Consider the following 8,774-nt stretch of genomic DNA (forward strand, 5'->3'; position numbering starts at 1 on the left):
ACTCAAACAAAATTCGTTTAACCTTGTATTTTCAATAATAAAAACTATCTTTTTAATATTTTGATCTTTTATATTTCACTTTATTTTTTTATTTTCAAGAGTTTAAAATTTTTGTAAATAAGATAAGACCTTTTTCACGATAATTTTGTAAGGTGAAGACTATTGAATAAATATAAATTATGGCCTTTCATTAATCATGAATTTTAAATAATAACTTAATTCTGAAGTGGCAGGTGAACACCTGCTACAGTTAGTCATATGCAAGAACTGCTTTGTTTACGACAGGCAGTAAACTGAAATTTAAGTTCCACTTACGTAAAATTAATCTTTCCCTTGTTTAGAATATTGATTAGTTGAAAATCTTAGATAGTTTTAGATTGGAACCTTTCAATCTAATAAAAGTAACTGAAGTTTTTAAGCCAACAAATGCAATATTGTGTTTTTAAAACTTTGGGTACCAGTATACTTTACAGTCCAATGCCTCCCTATAAATACATTTCCAAAGATAGCAAGGATAACAAATTGCGCAGCAATAACAAGCCAAAAAAAATGTTTTTTTTTTAGAAAAAATAAAAATAAATTGCAATACAGTAACTAATGTACATTAGTTGGTGTAACAAAGACGATTAAATAACTTTAAATAGAGCATTTCTACTCTAAGACAATTGGACGTATGGACATACCCCTAGGTATAGAGTAGCTGCGCTACTAAAATCTTATTATTCATTGTACACAGAGAAAAAGTAATGCTTAAACAATCTCAAAATTTTGTTTTATTGAGTTTGAAATATTTCTATATGTCATTTATTTAACTGTTCTTTTTTAAAAATATCACTAAGAATCCTTTATTCAAAAGTTAGAAGGGGGACGGAAAATAGCTTAAAACCATCCCGAGACCTTTGTGAAACTTTTCTAAAAAGGATTACTCAAACAGTGCATTAGTTAATGAAATCTTAAGAGTTAAACGAATAAACCTTTATTACTTTATTTATTTTTAATTTTTGGAGTGTCCCACCCCCCAAGAAAATAATTATAAACCTTCCCGGGACTTATTAGAAGCTTTCCTGTTAAGGAGAACCCGATCGGTTCAGCGGTTAGCGAGATCCTTCGAGACACACAGACAAACAAACAGATAAACAGACAAACATCCTTTACTTTAATATAAGGATGATATAAGCTTATTGTTGTTGCTCTACTTACGGACATTTTTGTCCTTGGAGCTAAAAAAGCCACTCCCTCTACCCCTGAGATTTAATACAGTTTTGTAAAAATTAGTATTCATGAAAAGGCACAATTTTTACAAAGATTTTCCAACAAAGAAAACAATTATAAAACGTTGTTTTTCTTTCATTACGTTGACCTTAATTATAGTAAAATACAAGGATAACAACGTCCACAAAAGCGAATCTCTGAAATCAATAAACAAACAAACTAACATGAACACTTGTAGAGTGTCATAACTTAATTTGAACATTAATTTGTAAGTCTAAATAAAATTGTCTGTATTTTTTTTTTGTAAAATTGTATAAATACAGAATACAGTAAAAGGTCATACTTTCATTAGAGAAGCCTTGCTTATAATGTTGTGCTCTATTGTCCTAGGAATCAATAAATATTATCTATAACATATTATCTTTTTATTTATTATTTATCTAACTAATTATTTTTTTTTTAAATTTCAGATCATTATAAATGTATCTAAAAAATGTCATGATTCCCGCCCCCCAATGTGAAACAAGGCAGGGATAGATAAATGAGCGGGACAAATTTTCTTTCAAAATGTGATTTATTGGTGATTTAAGGGTAAGCCTTTGAGAGATTGGTAGATTGGGTTAAATAATAAAGTAATTTAAAGGTGTCTCTAGATTTAACAAGATATCTTTCCAGTTTTCTGTTTTTATTAGGCTATTACCATATATTGAGATGCTAGAAACGTAAACAAAAAACTGAACTATTCTTTCTTGGGAGAAAATGCCGGTAAGACAAATTTACTTACAGTTTCGGGCACTCCAACACCAACAAAAAAAGTTTTGGTAAATATCTTTAATAACTTTTGTGTTATGTACAATAAGTTAAATAATAAGGTAGTAAAAATCGTCAAAACTTTTCAATTCATTTTCTCCAAAGAAGGAACGGTTCGGATTTAATTTAATTACATTGATATTCCTATACGGTACTTGCTTACATGTGGTAGACTGGAGCACCGAAACCCCCCCCCCCCGCTTAGTTTTGACAAAAATCAAAAATAAGGGGGGGGGGGGGTAGTTTTTTAATGTCTGGAAAACGGCAAGGAGGAAAAAAGCTCAGCAAGGCAAAGACTTAACCCCCCCCTTAATTTTGAAGAAAATCAAAAATAAGGGGGGGGGGGGGTAGTTTTTTCACTGTACACACGCAAAATTAAAACCTTTTACTGGCCAAAGTCAATAAATAAGGAAATTATGACCCAAAACATGAATATCCCTGTAATAAGGTTTCCCCTCTGGTATACTGGATTTACTTGATTTACCTCACTCAACTTTCTGGCGTGTTGTACAGTGAAAAAACTACCCCCCCCCTTATTTTTGATTTTCTTCAAAATTAAGGGGGGGGGGTTAAAAACTACCCCCCCCCTTATTTTTGATTTTTGTCAAAACTAAGCGGGGGGTTAAAAAACTACCCCCCCCTTATTTTTGATTTTTGTCAAAACTAAGCGGGGGGGGGGTTTTCGGTGCTCCGGTCTTCACATGTAAGCAAGCACCTCCAATACATTGTACTCGCGTAATCAAAACAACTAAAACCTGAAATGATTTTTATTAAATCTGAAAGAACCTTTAACAACTAGTGACATAAAATATTAATAGTTTTTATTGATCTATCTCTGTGGATAAACAAGGATGTGCAGTGTTTCGCCTGGCGAACAATGAATAAAGAAAAATAGCTGACCAGTTTTGTTTTTGGCGCAATTTAGGTAGAAATGGATTAAAAAGTTGATGCTATATTTGTTTGTGGTCCACTTTTTCTTTAAGGAAAACCTGAGAAAAACTTATATAATGATTTTGGAAATAAAATGATGGTTTTAATATTTTCTAGGTTTTCTTGGTTAATAAGATTCTAGCGACTGTGACCATGGAGGCCTTTATGGGCGCTTGATAGGGGAGGGGTAGATTTGCCCTCCAACAATTTTCAATTTTAGTTTTTTTATGGGTTCATATATTTCTAGAGATGTTTTCTTTAGAGAGGATGTTGGGTGGTACCCTCCCCCATATTAGTTATCAATTTTCCCAGCACCTATTATCAGACACAGACACAGATCCTGTTACGAAAAATTAAATGTTTAATTTCAATTTCTGGCATTTAAAACCAGACTTATTTACATAAAAAGAATCCATACAAATTAAATCCATTTAATCATATAGGACAAAAAAAAAGAATAATAAACTGTGATAAAGTGAATAAGATAATTATTTAGAAAAGTGATTTAAAGTTTGAAAAAGATATTTAAATACAATATTAGTGAAAAATAAACAAAAGTAAAAGAAGTTATATAAAAAAAGGTAAGATTTGAATTATTTTTCAACAACTACCTTATATAGAAAGCTTGCGTCTGCGCTCAAAGCTATTAGTGGCTCTGTGTTGGTTAAGGTAGGGAAATTCATAAAAATAACCTAGACCCATCTCAAGACATGAATCTAAAAATAGATTAGCCTAAAACCATCTTAAGACTTGAATCTAAAAATAGATTAGCCTAAAACCATCTAAGGGCCTATTTGAAGCTTTCCTAATAGCAAAGCTACTCAATAATTAACTTTGTCAGTCCGTAACGGTAAATGTAATTTTTAAGGGCTCGGCCGCTGCGCGTTAGCCGCGAATGATCCTCAAATTTAAAACCGTCCATGATTCGTATGTGCCTCGATACTTTTGGATGTTGTCATCCTTGTTTATTTTTGCATTGGTCATAGAATGCAAAATACCCTGCAAAAATAAGATCCCGCCCAAAAAGTGTGAAATTGACCTGAAAATTGTAGAAAAACATATAGATAGGTAGATAACGAGATAGATAGAACAAGGATGACAACATCCATAAAAGCGAAGCACTGAAACGGTAGGAAAAACGGACATTAACACTTGTATAGTGTCAGAACTGAATAATCCGAATATAAATGTATAAGAGTCGAATAAAAATTGTAAGTAAAATTGTTGAAAAACTACTTGATACAGAATAATGTTTATGGACATACTTACATTTTTAGGACTTGATTATAGAGTTGCTTCGCTTATTATGTTGTACTTTGTTGTCCCAGGAACCAGTATACCAAAAATCAGATCAATCGGATTATTAGATTATATAAAAATTTGTTGTTAAAAAAGTAGAAAAATCAACATGTTTAAAATGGACGTACGGACGTTCTGGTAATGATTATAGAGTTGCTACGCTTTCTAAATTCTACCTAACTACTACAGGAATCACCATGCAAAGTTTGAAATTGATAGGACAATTCTAACATGCCTAAATTAACGAATAAAAGCTATCTATCTCGGACGGACGTACGGACCGACCCTAATTAAAGAAAAGCCTCGCTTTAAAAATACAAAAATTGGATACTAGTTGTTTCGGCCCTAGCCTCTAGGGCTGGGCTGGAAATGTGAAAAAGAGCCCAAAAACACCGTAAGACATACAAAAAGCTTCCCTGTGTAGAAATATTCTATTATTAAAACAATGTAATTTACTAAAACTTTTGTTATATTTATTTTAGTTTTTTGTCGCTAGATGTCTTAAACATAATTTCTAAACAATTATTTCAAATTTTATTTCGAATACAACTGATATTTTTTTCTATTGTAAAACTTTAAATTGTTGTAAAAAATTAAGATTTAGGGGAAAAAATAATTTTTTAATGAGTACTTTCTAAAATATAGACATTTTAAATAAGTTTAAAGGCTGAATTTTAATTAGTACTAAGTATGCGTTCATAATATTTCATATTTATGAATGGCAGAAAAGCTTCGCTTTTAAAAAGATAGAAATAAAAAAAATATATAGGTAGAGAGATTATTGGCAGATAGGTTATTTAGTAGGGTTTGGCCGGATATCCGGCTGATTTTTAATGCCTGATATCCGGTTAACCGGTAATTTGCCGGACATCCATAACCCTATTATTTAGTTAAATGGATAGATAGATATTTAGATAGATTTAGATAACTGGTAGATAGATAGATCAATAGATAGAAAGATATATAGATAAATATGGATAGATAGATAATGCAATAATTAAATGTTTGGATATTTAGAAAGATACATAGATAGATAGTTAAATGTAACAATTAATATATAGATAGAAAAATATATAGATTGATAGATAGATAAATATTAAAATCAATGTTTTGCTTGAGCAAATTTTTCGCTTCATTTGGCATTAAAGATTTGATTCTTATACAAATAACAAAACAAGGATGACAGCACACATGAAAAACAAATCTCAATTAATAAAATAGACAAAAAGAATTCTTACTATTGTGTTTAGGCTATATTGATGGGAATATAAATCTCAATATAACGGTATTAATCTAATAGGACAATTCTAACAAATTAAACGAAAATAATAGTCAAAATGAACGTTAAGACGTTTTAAAACGTACAGACGAACGTACAATTATTACAGAGTAGCTTCGCTACTTAAAAATGTAAAAATGTGGTTTTTGTTTGATTCGGGTCAATAATTTTTGCAATCCTATTATATAGAGATTGATAGATAGATATTTGAACTTAGATAGATGGATAGATATACAGCTAAATAGATAGAGGGCTGGGTGCGAAAGTTATCCCTCAAATTTACTTATTGTAACCCTTCCCCCCCCCCCAACCTTTTTTAAAAAAAAGGAGGTAGGTTAGTTTTGGGTTTAAGTATTGTATTTCTTAAGGCCAGGTTAGGTTAGGTTATATTTGGTACTGTATATCCCTGCAGGGTTAGGGCAAGCCGGTATACGCCCTGCAGAGGTTAGGTAAACCCCCCTCTTGTACTTTGTGGGAAAGCAAAGATATATGGTTAAATAGATAGATTACCTAGTAGATTACCTCGTACGGGCGGGATTACAGTCCAGGACCTTTTCGACTTGGTGTACTGTCTAGGTCTTCCAGCAATCCAGGAGAACTAAGTATGGCTGTTACTCATCCTTCTATGTCCAAACACCCAAAGATATTAGGTTTAAAAGTAACATCCAACAGACAACCAACTCTCTGTGATGCACGACCTTTGTCTGAGAAGTCCCAACTGTGCATGGTAACGAGTTGCGCCTGTTTTGGGCCAAGGCATTCCCCCTAGTCTAGCTATTTATGCCGCGGATCTGACATAGCAGCAGTAGGAACCATTTTTAACGACTTTAGTTATGACGCGGTGTCGGCCCGAGATTCGAACCTTTCACCTTCCCGACGACGAGCGGATGCGCTACGTGTTGAGCCACGGTCGCGGGTTTAAATAGATAGAAAGATAGATAGATATAAAGATAGATAAAAAGATTGATAGATAGATTATAGATAGAATTATAGATAGAAAATAGATAGAAAAAAAGATTGAAAAATATTTAGAAAAATAGATAGATAAATAGATAGATAGTTTGAAGAAAAACTTAGTTGTTTGTTGGGCTATACCATCCTTTATGGGAGTTTAATTCAGAATCCGATTGTGTACAGTAAGTATTATGTACAAAATGGATTTTTTTGAGTTTAAAAATAGTTTTTAAACTAACTTTTGTACATGAAAGACCTATAGAATGTTGACAAGGATTAGATGTGACTAATCTAAATATATTCCTATTATTGAGCTGTGTGTTTTTACTTGGATAATCTCTTTTCAATAACAGTGCCGTGTATTATTTCATTTTCAGTATACGTGAAATAATATATTCAAAGATATTTATTAAACTATTTTAAAAGTTATTTTAGTATTTTTTTGCATTTGTATATTTCTAAATCTGCGAATAAAATTTTCTGTCCATTGGTTGTCCGTCACCCCATCCTAAAATTACATTATTTGTCTACTGATTGTCCGTCACCCCATCCTAAAATTACATTATCTGTCTACTGGTTGTCTGTCACCCCATCCTAAAATTACATTCTCTGTCTACTGGTTGTCCGTCACCCCATCCTAAAATTACATTGTCTGTCTACTGGTTGTCCGTCACCCCATCCTAAAATTACATTATCTGTCTACTGGTTGTCTATCACCCCATCCTAAAATTACATTCTCTGTCTACTGGTTGTCCGTCACCCCATCCTAAAATTATATCAACGTCTACTGGTTATCCGTCACCCCATCCTAAAATCACATTGACTGTCTACTGGTTGTCCGTCACCCCATCCTAAAATTACATTATCTGTCTACTGGTTGTCCGTCACCCCATCCTAAAATTACATTGTCTGTCTACTGGTTGTCCCTCACCCCATCCTAAAATTACATTGTTTGTCTACTGGTTGACCGTCACCCTATCCTAAAATTACATTATCAGTCTACTGGTTGTCCGTCATCCCATCCTAAAATCACATTGACTGTCTACTGGTTGTCCGTCACCCCATCCTAAAATTACATTATCTGTCTACTGGTTGTCTATCACCCCATCCTAAAATTACATTCTCTGTCTACTGGTTGTCCGTCACCCCATCCTAAAATTATATCAACGTCTACTGGTTGTCCGTCATCCCATCCTAAAATCACATTGACTGTCTACTGGTTATCCGTCACCCCATCCTAAAATCACATTGACTGTCTACTGGTTGTCCGTCACCCCATCCTAAAATTACATTATCTGTCTACTGGTTGTCCGGCACCCCATCCTAAAATTACATTCTCTGTCTACTGGTTGACCGTCACCCTATCCTAAAATTACATTATCAGTCTACTGGTTGTCCGTCACCCCATCCTAAAATTACATTGTCTGTCTACTGGTTGTCCCTCACCCCATCCTAAAATTACATTGTCTGTCTACTGGTTGTCCGTCACCCCATCCTAAAATTACATTGTCTGTCTACTGGTGGTCCGTCACCCAATCATAAAATTACATTATCTGTCTACTGGTTGTCCGTCACCCCATCCTAAAATTACATTCTCTGTCTACTGGTTGTCAGTCACCCCATCCTAAAATTATATTATCAGTCTACTGGTTGTCCGGCACCCCATCCTTAAATTACATTCTCTGTCTACTGGTTGTCCGGCACCTCATCCTAAAATTGGCCCTGGGCGTGTCTGCGTAACCCTTAAAAAAGCTTAAATTTATTGTAGTCGCATATGTTCAGGGATTTTAAGGGGATAAGACAATGGACGTAAAATTAATGAATCTGCCAAAATTACCCCTTCTGTTTATTTAAATTGTGGGTTTAAAAGTTTAAACCAACTAATTAAGTTTTCAAAAAGTACCTAAAATATTTAAGCTACAAAATGTGGTTATAAAGCTTTGAGTACCTGTGTAATAGCGAAGCTATTCCTTTTAATGGTGTACGTCCGTTTGTCCAAATTGCCATCTGAACCATATCAATAAATAAGTGCAAATAAATGCCGGACAGACAAATAGACATCCCAATTGCTCACATGCACAAACCATTATTATAAGACAGACGGACTGATTTGAGATATCTATAGAATAGCCTCGATATTAAAATATAATGGGAGGTCTTTTTTGAATATGTGAAAAGATAGATAGATAGATAAATAGCAAACAAATTGTTATTTTGCCAAAATTTATTTGTTAGTTTTTGTGTGGTCGTTTATTGAATTGATAGATAAATATACAGATATGGATAGATA

The 8,774-nt window shown here is 33.2% G+C and overlaps 1 protein-coding gene across 3 annotated transcripts in view; it reads left to right on the top strand.

The window, feature by feature from the left end:
- The first annotated feature begins 1,680 nt into the window (after window positions 1-1,680).
- Window positions 1,681-8,774, top strand: part of LOC145323683 (uncharacterized) — an 80,878-nt gene continuing 73,784 nt past the window's right edge. For all 3 annotated transcript variants that reach the window (XM_080166130.1, XM_080166131.1, XM_080166132.1), the window contains exons 1-3: window positions 1,681-1,739; window positions 2,873-2,947; window positions 3,396-3,533. The gene's annotated coding sequence lies outside the window, so the exon portion shown is untranslated. The remainder of the gene's footprint in view (window positions 1,740-2,872; window positions 2,948-3,395; window positions 3,534-8,774) is intronic.

Source organism: Acartia tonsa, chromosome 7 (genome assembly GCF_053477335.1).
Source record: "Acartia tonsa isolate MP-2025a chromosome 7, ASM5347733v1, whole genome shotgun sequence".
Classification (NCBI taxonomy): Eukaryota; Metazoa; Arthropoda; class Copepoda; order Calanoida; family Acartiidae; genus Acartia; species Acartia tonsa.